Below are 23,892 nucleotides of genomic sequence, written 5' to 3' on the forward strand. Positions count from 1 at the left end.
CATACTGGCTCCACACCGAGAGACTCCAGCACACGTTGCACTCGGATCCCGAACGGTATTGTGCCTCGCGGATGATTGGAGAAAAGACGTTCCAGAGGCGGATGAGCAACAGTACGGTGTGCAGGTGAAGTCGGAGCTGCGAGTAACTTACACGCCTGACGCACCAGGAGGAGCTGCCGCCAGATGGTAAGTGGCGGTTCCCCAGCCTCAGCCCAGAGGCTCGGTATGACACTGGTGCTATAATCACCTGTGGTCAGCCGCAGCCTCTCATGGTGGACAGTCAACGGTCTTAAAGTAAGAAGGCCTCGCTGATTCATACACCATGCACCCATAATCCAGCCATGAACGCCTGAAAGCCCTATAAAACTGGGAAAGACGCTCCCTGTCCGTCCCCCAAGACCTGTGGCTGAGGCACTTTAAGATATTGTGTACTTAGGGTTCTGGCCTTCAAATCTCTCAGATGTGACAACCACAAGAATTTGGAGCCAAAAATGAGGCCTAGCAACGGCACTGAACCTCTAAAATTCAGGATGGTGTACCTCATATGCAAGGCAGGTAAGTTAAAAATACTGCGATAATGATTAAAGTGAACACACGCACACTCATCTGCAGAAATCAGAAAACCCGTCGTTGTAGCCCACTCCTCTAACCTCCACACTGTATGTTGCAACTGACAGCTCGATGATGTAACTCTGAAGGAAGAACAGGAAACAGCAAACTCGTCCACAAATAAGGAGCACTGTACTGGACTCCTTACCGTAGACATGATACCGTTGATGGCAATGGCGAAGATGGTAACACTTAAAACACTGCCCTGAGGGACACCTTTCTCCTGCTCCAACGGATCTGACAGCGAATCACAAACTCGGGTCCTAAAATAGCGCTGAGACAGGAAAGAATGGACGAAGATGGGGAGGTGGCTACGAAAACCCAATTTATGCAGTTGAGCGAGAATACAGTGTCGCCGGGTAGTATCGTATGCCTTACTGAAATCGAAGAATATTCCAATGCAGTGATCTATACATAAGAAAGCCTGCTGAATACCCACCTATAGCAGGGTCAGGTTGTCGATAATGGACCAAAATCTACGAAATGCACTCTGAGAGCGGCTAAGGAGTTGCCTGGTCTCTAACAGCCAGACCAGACGACGGTTAACCATTCGCTCCAGGGTCTTTCCTACACTGCTCGTTAAGTTGATACTCCAAAAACTACTGGGACGTGTGCGATCCTTTCCTGATTTGTTGGGGAAGTTACCCGTCTGTCACATAAGATTAAAAGATTCGCGAAGAATTTCTTTCGACGCTGCGTGCAAATGTCTAAGCATGAAGTACCAGATCTGCTTGTGACCCGGTGTAGTATCACAAGTCTCAGACAGGGCTGATTCCAGTTCCCACATGGAGAAAGAGTAGTTGTAAGTTACGGAATCAATGGAACTAAAGTCTAATTTTCTCGTCCCTGCAGTCGCCGGATCTTGGCTGGTATTTGCAGCACTTTGTGCAAAAGGCTCCACCAGCGTCTGAGCTACGTCTCCGGACATTGTTTGGAGACATCCTCATGTCAGCACTGTTGCTATTGGTGAACGTCCGCGTTTACCAGAAATCCTCCTGAAGGCTTCCCATACTTTCGTAGAACAAGTGGAGCAGTTGATAGAGTCCAGGAACTCTTACCATGACCGTTTCTTGCTCTCCTTAATTACACGTCGGGCATTTGCTCTCGCGGCTCGAAATGCTATAAGGTTTTCGGCAGTAGGGCGGCTTTTAAATCATCGAATAGCCACATGCCTCTTCCGAATGGCTGAATGGCACTCATCCGTCCACCAAGGCACAGGTCACCTCTAAAGACGACATGAGAATTTTGGGATGTACAAGTCAGCGGCATGATAGATAACTTGCGTTATATGATCCACACATTCCTGGACGCTGTTGCGATGTTCAAATACAGCTAACTGGATCAACAGCCTCCAGTTAGCCCTGCTGACGAGCCATGTTGGCGGCTGCTCTTCATGTAGCGCTCCATCTAGTAGGTGAATGGAGGATGGGAAGTGGTCGCTGGAATGGAGCCCATGAATGATCTCCTATGAACAGAGTCTATGAGGGGCTGGAATACAGAAAGAGAAGTCGATTACTGAGCATGACCAAGTAGCAGTACAGAAATGAGTGTGAGTACATGTGTTTAGGATGCATAGCCCGTGAGAGGTCATGAGTCTGGTTCAAATGGTTCAAATGGCTCTGAGCACTATGGGACTTAACGTCTGAGGTCATCAGTCCCCTAGAACTTAGAACTACTTAAATCTAACTAACCTAAGGACATCACACACATCCATACCCGAGGCAGGATTTGAACCTGCGACCGTAGCGGTCGCGCGGTTCCAGACTGAAGCGCCTAGAACCGCTCGGCCGCTCCGGCGGGCAGCAGAGGAGTGATGCATATTATTGACCAACACAGCAGTCGCTCTGCAATCAGTCAGGTCATCCTTACGGTGAAGAGTATAGCCTCGTAGCATAGGGATGTCAGCGGCTTTAAATTAGATTCTTTGTAAACACAAGCAAAGAGGGGGTTCCTCTCCTAGGAGTTTGTCCCTCCAAATGTATCCTGAACCCATAAATGGTCCACTGTAATGTGGAATCCATCAATCATGAGGGTTGCACTGTCATCCTGTCTTTACACTGGGATGGGGAGCATGTAATGGGCAGGGCCTCAGGCTTGGGGCGAGATGATTGCCCCAGTCCAAAATCAAGCTCCATTAGTTGTACCAAAGAGTGAAGAGAGACGTCAAATAGTAGGACGTCCGTACTGTCAGACTGTTTACTTCCAGACTCTGTCGGTCGTGGACTCTTCGCCTTTGATTTTTTTCCTGGGTATGCTTCGGAGCCAAAACCGCGGTAGTGGTAATGGCACCGCTGGAAGGTGTAACAAACTAAACCTCTGGAGGCGCAGGGATCTCCGCAACGTTAGGGACAACAGACATGTCTGGTGCTTTGGGAATGGGCTTTGAAAGAATTTCAGCATTACAAGTCCACTGGCAAATGAAGGTGCTAGTGCTGATACTAGCAACCGCCGGCCGCTGTGGCCGAGCGGTCCTAGGCACTTCAGTCCAGAACCGCCTTGCTGCTACATTCGCAGGTTAGAATCCTGCCTTGGGCATGCATGCGTGTGATGGGGTTAGGTTTAAGTAGTTCTAAGTCGAGGGGACTGATGACCTCAGATGTTAAGTCCCATAGTGCTTAGAGCCATTTGAAACATTTTTAACACTAGCAACCTCAGTTTGGGTAGCAGCATCGGTCTTCGGAACTGGTTGTTTAAGTGTGGATGCAAAGGGTGTAGCAAACGTTGGCGGCTGCATGGCCTTATCGATCTTTTTCGCTTCTCCATATAAAATACGTCTAGTTGTTTTGATTTCCTGCATCTTCCTTTCTTCAAGGAAAGCACTTCTGTCCCTGCTCCAACAGGGTGATTGCCAGAGTAGTTTACACATTTTGGAAGATATGCACGACCAACACTTCCAGGGTGGCCATACCACATTTGCCACAAGTGGCTGTCCGCTTATTACCCGAGGTAGTTTGCCCAAAGCGTTGGCAGGTAAAAGAGCGCATTTGGGTAGGAAAAAAAGGCCACACCCTGACGTGGAGGAAACCAGCCTCAACATGCTCGGGAAGTTTTCTGCTGTCGAAAGTCAGTATGAGTGAGTCCGAATTGACGAGATCACCATCCAACCGTTTCGTTATGTTCTGTACATCAACGGTGCCTCCCTGGGACCACTCAGCTTTCAGTTCTTCTCGTGGAATGCCAACCAGATCCCTGCAAGTCACTACAACTTTGCTATAATTTAAGGTGTTGTGCAGTTCACTTTCTATTACATACTCCCCGAGGCACTGAGCTTCCTGGATGTTCTTGACTTGTTGGGAATTGGACGTTTCTTTTAACAGGGTCCCATTTTCCAAGCACTTGACAGATTTGAAGCTTTCAGCGATTCCCTCTAACCCTTTTTGTATGTAAGAAGGTGAAACTTTCTCAAAGATCCCTTCTTTCCATTTAATTGTTAGAAACACGTTCTGGCCACCACCATGCTTTCTGTAACTCAATGCTGACACAGTCTGCGTAAACCCCAAGTCTCGAGGACTGGCTACACAAGCACTCTTGTCTGCTTTGGGCCACCCTTTTCGTTGGGAGGAAGAAGAGAAGATTTCGGAGGATCCACCTCGGTCCCACTAGCAGCAGGGGAACGAAAAGTCCACGTAGATATAGCCCTCCATGTCTAGGTAAGCCTTATGCTATTGAGGCGCGGCAGGTTCCCCAGAGGTGGTCTGCTAACAACTGCTTCACCTCAACAGCCATGCATCTCATCAGCGCGCAGCACACCTTGAGAAGGATGCTTTTTTTGTAGTGATTTTTACCATCCTCACGATCGGGCGGTCAAGCCAAGATCCCCGTTCCCTGTGACACACAACGTTCCACTACTGCGCCACGAGGTGGTCGCTGACGCATGCCCAGAGCTTACGCTGACAGGAGACTGGGGGCGCTTACCAGTCCCCAGCTCAGGAACCCCAGGGTCGCCAAGCACTTACTCAGCATGCCCATTCCATTCATCTTTTTGAAGTCTGAGGGTATTTAGCCTATCTCGTACATCTTGCACACCAAATGGAAGAGTTTTTTCATGTGTGGTTTTCCCATGGCTGTCGGTAGTTCTGGGGGAATGTTGTCGACTCCTGGAGTCATCTGTAGACTTAGGTCTTTCAGTGCTAGGTCAAATTCTTCTCACAGTATCCATTTCCTCTTCGTCTACGTCCTCTTTCATTTCTATAAAATAGCTTAGAAATGCATCTCTCTTTTATAGACCCCCTATATACTCCTTCAAACTTTTGGCTTTCCCTTCGTTGCGTAGGGTTGACTTGCATCTGAGTTCTTGATATTCATGTATCTGTATTTCTTTTCTCCAAAGGCCTCTTTAATTTTCCTGTAGGTATCTTTCATTCCCATGGTGAAATGTGCTTCCAAACGCTTACAATTGCCCTCTGGACATTCCTGCTTAGCCATTTTGCACTTCCTCTCACTCTCAGTTCTTAGACATTTCTATTCCATTTCTCCTACTTCATTTGCTGCATTTTTATAGTTTCTCTTATCATCAGTTAAATTCAATAGCTCCTGTGTTATCCAAGTGTTTCTGTTGGGCCTTGCCTTTTTACCAATTTCTTCCTCTGCTGGCTTCACTATTTCATCTCTCACTGCTTCTACTGTATTCATTTCCTCTGTTGTAGTTAATCGTTGCCTAATGCTCCCTGTGAATATTCCAACAACATATGAAACAGTTTTCCGAGTCTCATCTCCTTAATTTGCTACCTTTAGCAAATTCTCCAGTTTTAATCTAAATTTGATGAACAATAAATTACGGTCAGAGCCCACAGTTTGCAGTTTATAATCTGGTTCCGAAATCATTGTCTTACCACTACACACTGACAAACTGAATTTTGGAAGGCGTGTTTCTACAACTGAAACATTTCTGTTCAAATAACGCTCCAATCGCATAAGATTGGCGATAGTAGCGCCACTATGAGGATGCAAATCAGGTTTGCTTTAAATACACGCAGAACGGTTGTGAGCGTTAGTTACCTTTGAGATTGGACGTGGTGAGTTCATGGTTGTGATAATAATGATGTTTGGTTTATGGGGCCCTCAACTGCGCGGTCATCAGCGTCCGTACAAAGTCCCAATAGTTACAAAGTCCAAAGTTTTTACAGTCCGCTCTAGTCACTGCCACAAATGATGATAATGATGATGATGACGATAAAATGATGACAGCACAAGCATCCAGTCTCCGGGTAGAGAAAATCGCCAACTCGCCTGGGACTCGAACCCTGGACTCCGTGATCCAGAGGCAGTAACGCTAGCTACTAGACCACGAGCGACGTACGTTGATGGTTGTGACGAAAGCCCAAAGCGACAAAGACACCATTATCAACACCTCACTCAGTTTGAACAAGGTTGTGTAATAGGGCTACCAGAAGCTGGATGTTCCTTTTCCGACATTGCAGAAAGACTTGGCAGGAATGTAGCACACTGCACTGCTGGCAGCGGTGGTCACGAGAATATACAGTCGCAAGAAGACTGGGCTCCGGTTGCCACGTCGCACAACCGAGAGGGAAGACCATCGTGTTCGTTGGATGTCACTACCGCATCTTACTGCATCTGCAGCAGCAATTTGAGCAGCAATTCGCTCCACAATGACACAATCAACTGTTACAAATCGGATGCTTCAAGGACAGCTCCGAGTCATACTCCCAGTAGCACATGCATTCCACTGGCCCCAAACCACCATTGTTCGCGACTTCAGTGGTGTCAAGCAAGAGCTTATTGGAGGGCAGGGTGGACGGTTGTCGTGCTTTCTGATGAAAGCTGGTTGTGCCTCGGTGCCAGCGATAGCCGTGTGTTGATTAGGAGGAGGCCAGTTTGAGGGTTGGCCACCAATATGTCTGCGTGCTAGACCCACTGGACCTACACCTGGAGGTATGGTCTGGAGTGCGATTTAATATGGCCGCAAGAGCAATCTCGTGGTTATCCAACGCACCCTGACTGCAAATTTGTACGTCAGTCTGGAGATGCGACTGTTGTGTTGCCGCCGGCCGGAGTGGCTGAGCGGTTCTACGCGCTACAGTCTGGAACCGCGCGACCGCTACGTTCGCAGGTTCGAATCCTGCTTGGGGCATGGATGTGTGTGATGTCCTCAGGTTAGTTAGGTTTAAGTAGTTCTAAGTTCTAGGGGACTTATGACCTCAGAAGTTGAGTCCCATAGTGCTCAGAGCCATTTGAACCATTTTTTTTTTGTTGTGTTGCCATTCGCAAACAGCATTCCATGATTGTTTTTCAAGAGGATAACGGTCGCCGACATGCTGCTGATTGAACCCTATGTGCTCTACAGAGTGTCAACATGCTACATTGGCCTGCACAATCACCAGATCTGTCTTCAATCGAACACATATGGGATATCATCGGACGACAAGTCTAGAGTCATGCACAACCAGCATTACACATCTCTGTATTGACAGACCAAGAGCAACAGCCATTTAGCTCCATCCCACAAACTGACGTCCAGCACATTTTTAATACAACTAATACACGTTTGCTTGCTTGCATTCAACATTCTGGCGCTTACACCGGTTATTAACGTACCAGAAATTCCCATTTGCAATGACTTATCTCGTGCTTACATTGACCTGTGATCTTCGAACGTTAATCACTTAAATATGTTACCTAGACAAACGTATTCCCGAAATTTCATTTCACTACATTATTTGGTGTATAGAACTTAGAACTACTTAAACCTAACTAACCTAAGGACATCACACACATCCATGCCCGAGGTAGAATTCGAACCTGCGACCGTAGCGATCACGTGGTTCCAGACAGTAGCGCCTAGAACCACACGGCCACCACGGCCGGCTGAGAATAATTAGTGGCATTACTAAATCAGCACCTCTGCCGTAACTACATGTATTATGGAACATTGCACCACCATCAGCAGCTGTAAGAGAGTTCCAAATGTGTACTACCCGTCAGAACTCATTTATGTACATCTAGCTACAGAATATACATGCCAGCAGACCTAAATCCAGGAAACCACCCTGGCGGATGCAAGATGCGCTTCTTCTCTATGGCGTGTGCCAAGAATGGAAAGAAGATTGGTGGAAGTTTCCTGCAACAAATTCTCGCTTTATTACTGATCATACTAAAATGTCAGCGGATTTATTCTTCCCGCAACACTATGGACAGTTATGAATCAGTTCTGTACAGGGCATGGACGGTGTGGTGCCTGTTTCTATGAAAGAGTGTGCTGTGAGGTTGCTGTGAGAATTACGCAGTACCTGAATTACGAAAATTCTTGGTGCGCTCACTGAGCTGCAGTTGCTGACACCGAAATCTGTGGACTACTTAAGAGACCTAGAAACTCATTTATAAAATTTTTTTGTGTGTCTATGTGTTTATATCACAATTATTTAACCGTCTATTTTACCGTTTATGGATGAATTCAGTGACCAAATAACTCGTACGAATATTAATAATCATATTTAGACGTATCTTGTTTCATTAGATATATAGCCTGTGAAAGGTCCTAGTATAGTCTACAACCTAGTACCGGTAGCTGTAGAAAGCCATGTGTCAAATACTACAATTCAGAAATGCATTTAAACTTATACTTTCTGAGGTCAATACCAGTGCGTGTGATGTAGGAAGAGACGATGGAACCTAACTGCGTGAAGTATAGTCTATACCAGAATAGATTTTAAATTTGAACTACGCTGCCTTTATAGCATGTGTAAGAGGAGGACAGCGGCAAATCAGATCCCATTAAAAGTGCAGCAGTATTTCTCCCATATATTTGTGGGAATCTTGTAATGTGGCATTCAGTGAAAAATTAACTGAAGTACATAACAGATGATTAGAGAGCTAAACGATTCAGCATTTCGACCAAAACCAGTGATATGATACTTTTGTCGGTTTAGGTGGGAAGCGGCGCAGTAGAAATATGTTCACTTTGACTGAATTTTGTCAAGATACATTGCACGATATATTCGATCTCTGTACAACAAGAATACCTGAGGGAAATCTTAACTTAATTTCCAGTGCAGTGGTGCTCTTTGCTTCCAGACCGAGGAAAGTTCTTGGTGTACTTAGTTAGATAGCGCTTTCCCTCCAGATAAATCCGCAACGCTGGAGACTAGCTGCCCAGCTCAGAAAATCCGTAGCGAAATGCCGCGAGTCCGACCAAAAATTCGAACGGTCAGAAGTCTCCAAATTTCCACGTACGGAACGAATATTTTATTTGCTCATTGGATTGAGAATTCCTCCAGAAACGTCGTGATTTCTCCCACCTGAAAAGAGCTTTTTAGAAGCTAAAAGGGAGGTAGAGTGTGAAACGAGGTCTTAAGTTCCTGAACGCTGGAGGAGAACATCTCCCCGGGATTCCACAACCGCCAGCTGCCCCGAGCCCCTGTTCCCTCGCGTCGCCTGCGCTTCGGTAATGTACTGTGGCTTACGGGACCCTACTGGAGTGAACTCTGCACGAGCGCAACCACTGAATTTTTTTTTTCCCACCCGTTCGAGGTGGTGCAGCGGACTCGCATTAGCCGGGGCAGCGATTCGAATCCCCGTCTCGCAGTTTTAAAGTTTTCTGTCGTTACCTTAAATCTATTGTAAGAAGTTATTTTTCTGCGTGAGGCTGTTTTTGATCTGTGATAAACACTTTATTTCATTTGTAAATAATAGATGTCAGCTATCAGTCGTCCTTTTGAAATTTTATTGGCAGTTCTATATTTCAGTTAGAAACTAGCCATTCTCAATGCACTATCATTTTTGATCAATGAATGTAATGCCTGTTAGTCGGGCTTCATTCACAGTTCATTGAATAGAAATAGATCTGCTAATAAAATTTCAAAAGGACGACTGATAGCTGACATCTATTATTTGCAAGTCAATAAGTCACTGCGTGCAACAGCCTCTGAATGAAGGGCAACCTGACTTTATTTCATTCCATCTGCGACTAGCTACCTTCTTCCTCTCCTACGTTATCAAGCAACTTTGTGGAAAGAACGACGACGAAATTAGTAGTAAGGCACAAGAAAAACAAGAAATGTTAAAAATACGACAAAATATAAAAAATTCACGTCTCAACTATCTATATCGCATGGAAATTACTTTCTATGATCATGATCCACAAAGAATTTTGGGAAGGAAGATAACCTGATAGGAATGCATCAGTACCAAAGTAAGTATTGGCACAAACTATATGTATATCATTCATTAAAGTGGCCATATAACTTACGAAAATGCAGCTGAATGACGTCGTTGACAAATGCCGATATTTCGACAGGAGCACACCCTGCACCAAGTAAGCACTGTGAAATGGAATTCAAAACCTCATTTTTCAGAAGAGCTCTGGAAGGATAACATACACACAAACTGTAAACACTAGCGTCATCACAAATCAAAGATGACCGACTTGATAAGTTATCTATAGTGAAGTCAATAATCAACAGGGGAGGTAGCACAAAAACTGTCCCTCTGCTTTTTGGCAAGGGAGAGAGCAGGATTCCACGCAGAATTTAAACAAAAGCCACCCTCTCTATTTACAAGATTACTAGCAAATTTAATTTCAACAGATTTCTTAATAACGCTATCCCAACAGCTACAATTGCATGCCAGAATCACTGCGTTTTTATATCGGTGCCAAGACAATGTTCTGCAATGGCGGATTTGCTCGGCTGTTGTAAGTGTGTGTGCTCAGTACACCGGTCCTCCACAGACCTGATAGTGTGACCAATAGATGACATGCCACAACGGCAAGAATTCGGTAGACGCCCGCTTTACGGAAGTAATAGGATCCTTAGGTGGTAGTCGAGATACGCACTTCGCACCATATTTCCACAAAATACAAGCCCTGTTCGCAGTGATCCATGCGTAAGGCAAAAAACGCCGTAGACTTTGGTGCCACATCGGTATTATCATCACTTACCCAGGTCCGCCCCGATAGCTGAGTGGTCAGCGTGACAGATTGCCGTCCTACAGGCCCGGGTTCGATTCCCGGCTGGGTCGGGGATTTTTCTCATTACCATTTCATCCCCATCCGGGGCGCAGGTCGCCCAATGTGGCGTCGAATTTAATAAAATCTGCGTCAAGGCGGCCGGACTTGCTCCGCAAGGGGCCTACCGGCCACTGACGCCAAACGCTCGTTTCCATTTCCATCACTTACCCAGTAAGCGGGTGGTCGATATCGCAACGCATGTCTGATCTTTCACTATAACCATTATGACCATAGGTGACTTCGGGATGGGCTACCTCAGATGACAAACTCTCAGGGTCCGAGATGACATGGGCGCTGTTAACCGAGGTACAGAGTACCTCTTCACGTTGAGCCGAATGGTGACAACTATCAACCTGTAAATACAAGCCAGTACGAGTACGTTTCCGGTAAACTGCATGTGCTAGCGTACCACCCACCTTCCTTCTTACCAATACATCAAGGAAGGGCAGACAGCCATCCTTTTCCACCTCCATTGTGAAACTAATATTCGGGTGGATTGAATTCAGGTGGTCTAAAAAGTCATTCAGACTATCATTGCCATGAGGCCAAACAACAAAAGTATCGCCTACATATCTGATAAAAAAAACAGATTTCAAAGCCGCCTACTCCATGACACATTTCTCGAAATCTTTCATAAACAAATTGGCAGTAACAGGTGACAACGGGATTCCCATCGCAACACCATTTGTCTGCCAGTAGTACTGCTCACTGAATAAAAAATTAGTGGAAGTCAACACATGTCGAAATAAGTTCGTTTATTCAGCACCAAACCTCATTCAACCATAACGAATCAGACAGAGGAACACGAGTGAAGAGAGAGACCACATCAAAACTTACTGGAAAATCAGTCATTCAAACACATTTCCTCTAATCAACGTAAGAAATCCGTCAAGTTATTAATTCTACCTCACCCGTTGATTACACTATCGATAACCTCTGACGTCGGTCATCTTTGGTTTGTGACGGCGCTAGTGTTTACAGTGTGTGTGTGTGTGTGTGTGTGTGTGTGTGTGTGTGTGTGCGGGCACACGCGCGCGCGCGCTCGCCCGCTCGCGCTTGCGTGCTTGTGTGTTATCTTTCCGGAGTTTCTCTGAAAAACGAAGTTTTATATTCCCTTCCACAGCGATTACTTGCTACTGTTCTGCTTTGAAAAGGGCAGAGTGTGCTCCTGTCGAAATATCGGCTCTTGTCGACGACGTCACCCGGCTACATTCCTGTAAGTTATTTGAACAATGTAGACGCCAGGAGAAACTCAGGTCTTTCATTGTTTAACGTAATTGACACTAAATAAAGGAAAATATAAAAGTCATACCATATTATCTTCGGATGGAATATCAACTTAGTGCGATGGAAGTGAAGTTCTATATTGAGAATCCCATAAGGCAGATGCCGGGCTGGTTCCTCTGGTGAGTTCATGGAAGAGTTCCTTCCCACCCTATCCGAAACCGGGCTTTCCTTGTGTTCCACCTCTAATGAGCCTGTGCCGACGGTGCATAAAACCTGAACATTCCGTTTTTATTTCCAACACTAGTAACGATCCTAAGCATGTCTCATTTCAGCTTGAGCGTACCAGTAAATATATTGTTACTGTTCTATGAATTTTGCAACTTTTTATCGAATTTGGTTCGTGTCTATTTATATTCGTTGGGGTGTTTACGTTTGGCACCGAGGAAAATAAACATTTATAATGTTTATGTATAATAAATAATTGATGTCTTTGTCACTCCAACATATTCTTTCTTATCGATCTGTTAACATGAATCAAATGAGCTGCTACCTTGCTGAACTAATTTGCTTCGTACAGGAAGTACACTCAGGAAAGCAAGAACAGGGAACTAAGACAGAGGAAAATCCATACAAGCAACGAAAGGGAAACTACATCTTTATCTTAAGTGATCAGTTCCCACGCAAGAGAAAGCACATGTAATCACAGTGCGTTTTGGTCATGTAGGACTACCCGCCTTGTTTACGGAATGCATCGAGTTGCTAACTCAGTGTACCTCACTAACCGGATTGTTTTAGTATATACACTCCTGGAAATGGAAAAAAGAACACATTGACACCGGTGTGTCAGACCCACCATACTTGCTCCGGACACTGCGAGAGGGCTGTACAGGCAATGATCACACGCACGGCACAGCGGACACACCAGGAACCGCGGTGTTGGCCGTCGAATGGCGCTAGCTGCGCAGCATTTGTGCACCGCCGCCGTCAGTGTCAGCCAGTTTGCCGTGGCATACGGAGCTCCATCGCAGTCTTTAACACTGGTAGCATGCCGCGACAGCGTGGACGTGAACCGTATGTGCAGTTGACGGACTTTGAGCGAGGGCGTATAGTGGGCATGCGGGAGGCCGGGTGGACGTACCGCCGAATTGCTCAACACGTGGGGCGTGAGGTCTCCACAGTACATCGATGTTGTCGCCAGTGGTCGGCGGAAGGTGCACGTGCCCGTCGACCTGGGACCGGACCGCAGCGACGCACGGATGCACGCCAAGACCGTAGGATCCTACGCAGTGCCGTAGGGGACCGCACCGCCACTTCCCAGCAAATTAGGGACACTGTTGCTCCTGGGGTATCGGCGAGGACCATTCGCAACCGTCTCCATGAAGCTGGGCTACGGTCCCGCACACCGTTAGGCCGTCTTCCGCTCACGCCCCAACATCGTGCAGCCCGCCTCCAGTGGTGTCGCGACAGGCGTGAATGGAGGGACGAATGGAGCCGTGTCGTCTTCAGCGATGAGAGTCGCTTCTGCCTTGGTGCCAATGATGGTCGTATGCGTGTTTGGCGCCGTGCAGGTGAGCGCCACAATCAGGACTGCATACGACCGAGGCACACAGGGCCAACACCCGGCATCATGGTGTGGGGAGCGATCTCCTACACTGGCCGTACACCACTGGTGATCGTCGAGGGGACACTGAATAGTGCACGGTACATCCAAACCGTCATCGAACCCATCGTTCTACCATTCCTAGACCGGCAAGGGAACTTGCTGTTCCAACAGGACAATGCACGTCCGCATGTATCCCGTGCCACCCAACGTGCTCTAGAAGGTGTAAGTCAACTACCCTGGCCAGCAAGATCTCCGGATCTGTCCCCCATTGAGCATGTTTGGGACTGGATGAAGCGTCGTCTCACGCGGTCTGCACGTCCAGCACGAACGCTGGTCCAACTGAGGCGCCAGGTGGAAATGGCATGGCAAGCCGTTCCACAGGACTACATCCAGCATCTCTACGATCGTCTCCATGGGAGAATAGCAGCCTGCATTGCTGCGAAAGGTGGATATGCACTGTACTAGTGCCGACATTGTGCATGCTCTGTTGCCTGTGTGTATGTGCCTGTGGTTCTGTCAGTGTGATCATGTGATGTATCTGACCCCAGGAATGTGTCAATAAAGTTTCCCCTTCCTGGGACAATGAATTCACGGTGTTCTTATTTCAATTTCCAGGAGTGTATTTTGACAAGTATATCTTTGGTAAAAGATACGCAGCTGAGTGGTAATTTACTTACTCATTGCCTCATTTGTAGCAAATGAAAATACGCACTGGTAATCAATTTCTTTAGAGGCAGCACGAGAGGGATTGGAGGTACAATCAAAGAAGAGCCAATTTAACGGGACCTCGACCTATAAAATGACGAAAAGTTCGTATTTTGGTATTTTGTATACTAAAACAGCAGAGTCTGTCTTCTTAAAATAATGCATATAATATGTATTTAGATACAGTCTTCGTGATTTCAGTTCATCTTCTAAAAATGCTGATAAATATTTGTCGAGATATGGTCTCTGAAAAAACTATTTCATTAAATTATTTAAGTAATTTCACAGGTATTATATCAGTGGAATATGTCATCACAATAGTATAACATGAAATTGGAGGTAACTGTTTCCATCTCAGACGACAGGTCCCAAGAATAGAATAATATAGGGAATACATCAATTTTGATCCGATGACTGCATATGCCACATATGCCACATATGCCACCTGGGGTATAGTAGATGCATTTATAATGGTTTCAACGTCGTCCGCCAACAGATAGCTTTTGTGGCATAGCTACCAGAGCGCTATCTGTGTCTACCCTTTAATAGGGATGCCTTCAGCCAGGAGACTGAAAGTGGTGCAAACGCGTGAAGCAAGCAGGCAACTATACCACGGAGACACACTCATGCTTCCTACACCCAACTGAGCGAGTTTTAAAGGGGTCATATTGTGGCCTTCTGAGTAGCTGGATGGTCTTTTCGGAGAATTGCCACACAAGTTGGATGTGCTGCGTCAATTAGACAACGATACTGGTTTCAGTGGTTACATGAACATTCTCACACCTGTAGACGAGATTCTGGACATCCACGCTGCACAGACGCCCTTCAATATCGTCATACTGTAAGAGCAGCAGTGACAGCTCGTAAAGCTACTACAGCACAAATAAGAACGCTTATCAGCACAGTAGTGTCAACACGAACTGTTGCGAACCAATTACTAGTAGTGGGACACAGCATCGGCGAGTACGGCTTGACTGGTGTCGTCAGAGGATCACTTGTAAGATGGAATGGCGCGCTGCTGTCTTCAGCGAGGAAAGCAATTTCTGCCTGCACGCAAGTTATGGTCGTTTGCACGTACGATGTAGACCAGGTGAGCACTGTGTCATAGAGTGCATTCGTCAAGGCGAAATGGCTCCATCCCAGGGCTTTTGGTTAATGATGCGGTAAGCTATAGCTGTCGTTCACCTTTGGTGTTTCTGATGTGTTGTTCCAACGGGATAATGCTCACCCACCCACTGTCCGTGTAACTCAACGTGATCTGCAACACGTGCAGCAACTTCACTGGCCAGCATGTATCCGGACTTGTCTGCAGCCGAGCACGTGTGGGATATGATCGGACGAGAAGTGACTCACCAACAGTTCTTACCGAACTACATGAACAGGCCCAGCACACGTGGCATAACGTATCCCAGGACAGAATTCGCCACCTGTACATTCGACTTGATGCGGGAGTCAATACCTGCATTACTGCACTTGGAGACTACACCACGTAGTAATATAAATATGGTTGTTTGAGCAAAGGTGAATACCTGGTATCTCAGAACTGCTTATGCTATTGATCTCTAAATGTAACCATTTCTTGTACTCTATATGCACTGTTGTAACAATAGATCTTGACTGAATTAGAAACCTCTAAAAGTGTGTATTTATTCTTTTTTCCGACAGTGTGTATCGGAAACAGACAGACCTCTGAAAATTGTTTGTACTATGCACACAACAGCTTTGGTAGGCTCTGCTTATGTGTATAAACATGTTATGATCCTTGATATCTATCGTATTTGAAGCAAGTATCTGCTACTTTGAATATAATACATTTAAAGTTCATGCGCCCGGGTTCGATTCCCGGCGGGGTCAGGGATTTTCTCTGCCTTGTGATGACTGGGTGTTGTGTGATGTACTTAGGTTAGTTAGGTTTAAGTAGTTCTAAGTTCTAGGGGACTGATGACCATAGATGTTAAGTTCCATAGTGCTCACAGCCATTTGAACCATTTAAAGTTCAGGAATTCTAGTCGGAGTATATCATACTCTACAATGTGGAGTGTATTATTATATCGCCACATTATGTACAACGAAGGAATTATTATTAACTCATTTCTTCAGGGAAATACATAATCATAGTACGTCAGTCACAGAAAAAGTGAGAGGAAAAGGAATGCTGAGAGAAAAGAGAAGGATACTGAGAGCAAACCAGGCAAAAATCGCATTCGGGAGGACGACGGTTCAATCCCGCGTCCGGCCATCCTGATTTAGGTTTTCCGTGATTTCCCTAAATCACTCCAGGCAAATGCCGGGATGGTTCCTCTGAAAGGGCACGGCCGACATCCTTCCCTAATCCGATGAGACCGATGACCACGCTGTCTGGTCTCCTTCCCCAAACAACCAACCAACCAGGCAAAAAAAGAAAGCTACAGAAAGAAGTATACCTGAAGACTTGTCTACTGACTCACAAAATCCTAGGTATGAACTGGGACTTGATTATGCTGTTACTTAAAGCACCACTTCCCACAAATGTGCTTTTTGCTATTCCAGGAACATTTTGAAGTGATCAGTTAGAAATAATGACCTAAAATTTTCAGTGTTTGTGCATCACATGGACCTGCACTTTTTATTATAGACTTATCATAAAGTATCAAAAAATAAAATATTAGTACTAATGAAAGATTTTAACTCATTCTTTTAATTTTACAGCTTACAAAAATGATCTGATGAATAATTACCAGTGAATTGAATCCTTTTGAAGAAAGGTGTCAAACGTACCGCCCTATTATTCCAAAGTGCATGTGATGCAACAGAAAATATTCCAGGATCCCGTTAAGCCCAGTGTGCATAATTTTAATATGGTGTGAACTATGCAATAAGTGTAGAAAATTTACATACATCTTTTAAAAAGTCCGCAGCTCGTGGTCGTGCGGTAGCGTTCTCGCTTCCCACGCCCGGGTTCCCGGGTTCGATTCCCGGCGGGGTCGGGGATTTTCTCTGCCTCGTGATGACTGGGTGTTGTGTGATGTCCTTAGGTTAGTTAGGTTTAAGTAGTTCTAAGTTCTAGGGGACTGATGACCATAGATGTTAAGTCCCATAGTGCTCAGAGCCATTTGAACCCTTCGAACCATCTTTTAAATCAATCACAGTAGTATAATACAAGTACTATATCGTTCAGAATTTAATGGCATATTTTAAGCACCACTTCTTGAGAATCATTATGTGTCCTTTTAGATTGCTAATATTGCAATAAAATTAAAAACTCTATTTTCATCCCATTCCACCACTATCTTAGCTGTGTATTGCAACTTTGAGTTAGGAAAGGGTCAAATGTTGCAGAATCATACACAAACAGGACTGCAAGATACTCCTTGGTGTAGCGGCTACAAAATGATAGGCGAGGAACTTCCGAATGTTAATGTAGACCTTGACGTAGTTTGTTTAAAAGAGTCCAGTATGTAGCAAAAAACTAACTAGTTTGTCAGTGGATATCAGTACTATTACATTCAAAACGCTATGGGAGGCACAGTAAATCGTTAGTGGGAAATCCCCAAAAACCGTCACCTGTACAATCAATTCACATTAGAAGTTGGATTAGCGTAGCAGACTGACATATCGAAAATGGTGCAATGGTAACACACGGACCAGGTATTCGGGAGAAAGACAGTTCAAATCCCCGTTCGGCTGTCCAGACTGTACGCGAAAAATGTCCGTAAAAAACAAACGTGTGCGGATATTTTACGACGAGTAGCATGGTATGCAACATCAAAAATAGTTACTTAAAAAGGCGAATGTTGAAAAAACGTTCCCTTACTGCATTCTGGTAGAACCAGTGGCACAGGACAATGCACTGAAGATACTAAACAAGGAAGAAGGAACCTGCACATCATAACAAAGTGCGATATATAGTAGGAACAGCAGCAGAGGCTCCTCTCGCTAGATATAGCACTCGTAATTTCTTACGTGACTGGATGGTGCTGACTGGACTTACGATAAGTGATCACTGCAACACCGTAAGTCATGCAGGGCATCGAAGAGGTGCACAAGCAACATCCGAAAAAGATGTAATTTTGAACAATGCATACTTGCGATATCCTATGCCTAACACTAAGGCTATAGTAGCCGCACCAACGTTTACGATAGGGAAAGTTAGTTTTGGGCAATATTCTGAGCACAAGTTACAGCCAGCTGCGGGCTGGATTGCAGTGAGTTACGCATAGCAACAGCTGAGAAGTAGAATAGAGGCCACAGGGTCGACAAATTGCTGAAACAGTATATGTATTAGTTTTGCATGTTCCAAATCACAGGCACAAGGGCCCCACTGGCCAACCTAACATGTTCTGAGTACGTAACGCGAAGTGGCGCGTATGGCAAAATAGAGGCGCCCAGCCGTGTATGTGCAGGTTTATAACCTGATTCATTCAAGTGTGGCAGCTCCCCTGGACAGCGGGGCGTGTCACACCACCAGCTACACGCAGCAGCAGATGGGGAACCAGCATTCTAGTCCACGGCGGGTCATTGGTTTGACCCTCTGAGGCCGATGCAGGGTTTGTAGCCAGCCAGCAGCGGGCCACTCCACGGCTCGCTACTGTGGGCAGTCGTCCTGGCTTCCAACACACGCTGGAGGCATCCCACGGCGAGGGCCGCAGATTCGAGCTCCGGATCGCGGGCGCTTGTTGTTGCCGCGATCTTAGCCACGCCGGCGATAAGAACGCAGCTGGCCACCTGCAGCTCACACCGAGCGGCGCTAAGTTGGCAGGGACACAGCCCACAAAGACATTTGCTGGCATCCTGACAATGCCATAACTCCGCTGTCGTCTAAATCCAACTCACAGCAGTGTGTACACGGGTCGCTGAGGCAGCAATTCCGCTCCAAGCCATTTCGCAGACAGCAAAGTGGTGTCCTCAGCATTTTGGGACCCAGTGATGCAGATCGAGAGGAACAGGAGCACTGTAGTTGGAAACAATAAATCACTTGGAAAGCTCGGATGAGTCTTAATACGGTGCCTTCTACCTCTTCCTGCTACATTTGGTCATCCTGATACATTCAGTGGCAGAAGTTGCCACTACGCTATTATGCACAAATAATTGCTATAGAACAGGGGTGGCTAAGATTTTGGCCCGGGGACCACGCCTGGGCATTAATGCCAAATTGCTCAGCCTCGCTTTACATTTCCTCCACCGCCATGCAACGCTGTCTGAGCGGCAGTAGGGGCAAGAGGGGAAAACTGCGAATGTACCGCACTATAATGGCAGTACAGCTGCACTGCTTACTCCTTGGTTTTATATTTCATATTCCTGAACAACACAGGTCACAAACGAAACAAATTATTTAATTATTTTTGGCAATAATATAATTATTGTGTAGTACAAACAGTCGGCATATGGATGGAGACAGACAATTTCACAGAGTTTTGAACTCAATATTCCACGTAATCGTGACTTACTTACATTCACAATAAAAAAAAGTCTTTCACGCAAATATGTCGAAGTAGCTCTTTTGCAGCCTCATTATGGAGACTTAGGAACTCTACCTGGGGAAAGCAATGTAGACGCTTGGGCAGTTTTAATGCAAAAAGATCTGTCATTAAATCTGCGGAATTACCTTGCAAGTGAACCAGTTACATCTGCACATGCACTGGAGCGCTTCCACCTGATGTGGCAGACTGTCTCGTAAACAGCTCCAAAACATGTAAAATTGACAGTGTCCTCAAAATCTTTGTAAAGTTATACTTGTAAGTCTTTAAAGTCTGCAATGAATTCTTCTCGCGTTTGTTAACGCCAGCAAGCTTAGGGAACCGTATTGTCTTTGTTACAAGGTGTCCCTTCTACAACGCGATTTCCTTTTTAAGTGCATCCGCATCAGATAAGAAGTAAGTTACCTTGTAATGTCTTATTGCGGACAGTGTGCAGTCAAGTCCACTTAAAATACGAAATCTGCACTCCGTTTCTGATGCTCTAATTTTCGTTCCTGAATTCCTTTCCCATTCATAAATTCAGCGCTAGCGAGTTGTGAAACCGAAAAATCGTTCCAAGCATGAACCGTGACTTAACTAAACAACGTGCTTTTCAGTGATATATAAAGTCTCCATACTATTTGTTCACTTCCACTGGAAACCGACAATGGAATAACGTGTGCGACTTCCAAAATTTTACTGTGCGTACCACCAATTTCTTCATGTGCCCCAGGCCTGAAAATTTGAACAAAGTGATTTTTGGTGCACAGAACGATGACTCTTATCTGTCGATTGCTGTAATTTCTTGCTCTTTCACTGCCAAATATATCTTCAAATTCTTTCTGTGTGGTATTGTAACGTCGTTTCATAGGAAATATGCGGTACCTGTCGATTATGTGGACAGGGAATTCTCATCCCTCGCTTCCGTCATTCCCATTCATTTTTTGTCGCGCGGGGTGGCCGCGCGGTCTCGGGCGCCTTGTCGCGGTTCGCGCGTCTCCACCCGTAAGAGGTTCGAGTCCTCCCTCGGGCATGGGTGTGTGTGTTGCCCTTAGCGTAAGTTAGTTTAAGTTAGATTAAGTACTCGTAGTGTGTAAGCTTAGGGACCGATGACCTTAACAGTTTGGTCCCATAGCACCTTATCACAAATTTCCAAAATTTTCCCATTCATTTTAAAGGGTCTCCTCCTTTTGTGCAAACAACCACTGCACCTGTGAACATCCCTTTCAGGAAGGGACGTCGAACAGATGTGCAGAACTATAGACCTATATCTCTAACGTCGATCAGTTGTAGAATTTGGAACACGTATTATGTTCGAGTATAATGACTTTTTGTGGAGACTAGAAATCTACTCCGTAGGAATCAGCATGGGTTTCGAGAAAGACGATCGTGTGAAACCCAGCTCGCGCTATTCGTCCACGAGACTCAGAGGGCCAAGGACACGGGTTCCCAGGTATATGCCGTGTTTCTTGACTTGCACAAGGCGTTTGATACAGTTCCCCATAGTCGTTTAATGAACAAAGTGAGAGCATATGGACTATCAGACAAATTGTGTGATTGTATTGAATAGTTCCTAGATAACAGTACGCAGCATGCCATTCTCAATGGAGAGAAGTCTTCCGAAGTAAGTGATTTCAGGTGTGCCTCAGGTCAGTGTCGTAGGACCGTTGCTGTTCACAATATACGTAAATGACCTTGTGGATGACATCGGAAGATCACTGAGACTTTTTGCGGATGATGCTGTGGTATATCGAGAGGTTGTAAGAATGGAAAATTGTACTGAAATGCAGGAGGATCTGCAGCGAATTGACGCATGGTGCAGGGAATGGCAATTTAATCTCAAGGTAGACAAGTGTAATGTGCTGCGAATACATAGAAAGAAAGATCGCTTATCTTTTATCTACAATATAGCAAGTCAGCAACTGTAAGCAGTTAATTCCATAAATTATCTGGGAACTTTGTATGATCTAGGAACTTTATATGATCATTCCATTTTAAATCACTCCTAGTGATTTAAAATGTGTTGTGGGTTGGCAGGAGAGCCAACACCGGGTACTAGAGGAAGCCGAAAGGCACGCGTTTTAGCTCACGCAGGCTGGCGTGAGGTCTGGAACAGGACAAGGAAATTAGACTTTAGAAAAACGGACGTAGCTGGTGGAATACTTAACTTTAATCCATTAATGATGAGCGTCGCTCTTGACTGTACATGATTCAGTATCAATAGTAACTGGTAATGGCGCCTTGCTAGGTCGTAGCAAATGACGTAGCTGAAGGCTATGCTAACTATCGTCTCGGCAAATCAGAGCGTATTTTGTCAGCGAACCATCGCTAGCAAAGTCGGTTGTACAACTTGGCGATTGCTAGGAAGTCTCTCCAGACCTGCCGTGTGGCGGCGCTCGGTCTGCAGTCACTGATAGTGGCGACACGCGGGTCCGACGTACACTAACGGACCGCGGCCGATTTAAAGGCTACCACCTAGCAAGTGTGGTGTCTGGCGGTGACACCACAAAATGGAATGATCATATAAAGTTGATTGTCGGTAAAGCAGATGCTAGACTGAGATTCATTGGAAGAATCCTAAGGAAATGCAATCCGGATACAAAGGAAGTAGGTTACAGTACGCTTCTTCGCCCACTGCTTGAATACTGCTCAGCAGTGTGGGATCCGTAACAGATAGGGTTGATAGAAGAGATAAAGAAGATCCAACGGAGAGTAGCGCGTTTCGTTACAGAATCATTTAGTAATCACGAAAGCGTTACGGAGATGATAGATAAACTCCAGTGGAAGACTCTGCAGGAGAGACGCTCAGGAGCTCGTTACCGTCTTTTGTTGAAGTTTCGAGAACATACCTTCACCGAGGAGTCAAGCAGTATATTGCTCCCTCCTACGTATATCTCACGAAGAGACCATGAGGATAATCAGAGAGATTAGAGCCCACACAGAGGCGTACCGACAATCCTTCTTTCCACGAACAATACGAGACTGGAATAGAAGGGAGAACCGATAGAGGTACTCAAGGTACCCTCCGCCACACACCGTCAGGTGGCTTGCGGAGTATGGATGTAGATGTAGAGATCTTTCATAGCCTGAACAAATACCGAAGGGTAAACAATGCTGACGGCATGATCCTGCCGAACTCAAGAGAGTTGTGCCGACCGAAAATATGCTGCGCCGTAACGCTAAATGAAATGTCGCACTGATCCTGGTACTTTCGAGATGGAGCTAGCAGAGGGGAGTGACAGGCCAGGACTTGATCCACACATGCTGCACGTGCGAAGTTTGGCGCTCCGAGGCCGGCCCTGGTACAGAAGGTAGAGCAGGCTGTAAAATCAAGATTCATGTCCTCACTGAAATAATACAGCAAATACTAGAAGTATCAGCGGCAACAGCAAAATGGATGTGACCTCTTAGCGTGATGAATCGTCTTGTCTTATGCAAACTGTAGTAAGAAAGATAACTGTTAGCATGAGAAAACGACGTTATGCATGTAAGAGATGCAAATTTAAGCTTCAAAGTTGCTTTTACCAACAACGAGCAAGAGCACTTGCGTGGAAGTGGTAAAAAACAACTAAATTACAATCTGCCTCGCCTGACCTTTTCCAAGTGAAGGCTCCAAGCCACCTTACTCCTGCCTAGCCAGAACACGACTCCCCATTCTACATCTGTGTTCCAACTCATACAAGGAATTTCATTAAGAAAGTTACTAATTATCATGTTAGGCAAAGTAACTTTTATTGAATGCTGCTCTACTTTTCAAAGTGACAGAGATACAGGACACTGTATAAGGAAATGCGATTCTGCCTTGAGCATTCACAATTTTTCTTATTTTTAATACAAATGCATCTTTCGGAAAAATTTGTCCATCTACAGCGTTATTTTTAATTATTTGTTGAACAAAAAACAAAGAATTTACACATTATGATATTCGTAAGTTTTTTGAGATTAAAGTATTTACACACTGTGAGCCTTGATAGAAAATTTAACACGAAGAATAAATGTAAACCTTATTATTACATATTTGTGTTCACAAGTCTGCTTGCTATTTGCAGCACTGTTACAATTGTTGCTTTCAAATATGTCATCTGCAGTTAACAAGCGTTTACCATTGCTTTGTCACGTAAATTCTTAAAACCTTTTAAGGCCTAATATGATATCCTTTTCCGTAAAGCACTACTATCGTTTATGTTGTTTTGTAAACAATGACTCGATAATTTACTCTTTGAGTAGCATTTTTTAGGTTACGGTACTGCTTTTCGAAAAATGTATTGAAACGCATGCTTTTTGTGATCGTGTGTACTTACTTTTTGTACATCTACATCATACTCCGCAAGCCGACTAATGGTGTGTGG

This window comes from Schistocerca cancellata, chromosome 4, assembly GCF_023864275.1.
Source record: "Schistocerca cancellata isolate TAMUIC-IGC-003103 chromosome 4, iqSchCanc2.1, whole genome shotgun sequence".
In the NCBI taxonomy this organism is placed as follows: Eukaryota; Metazoa; Arthropoda; class Insecta; order Orthoptera; family Acrididae; genus Schistocerca; species Schistocerca cancellata.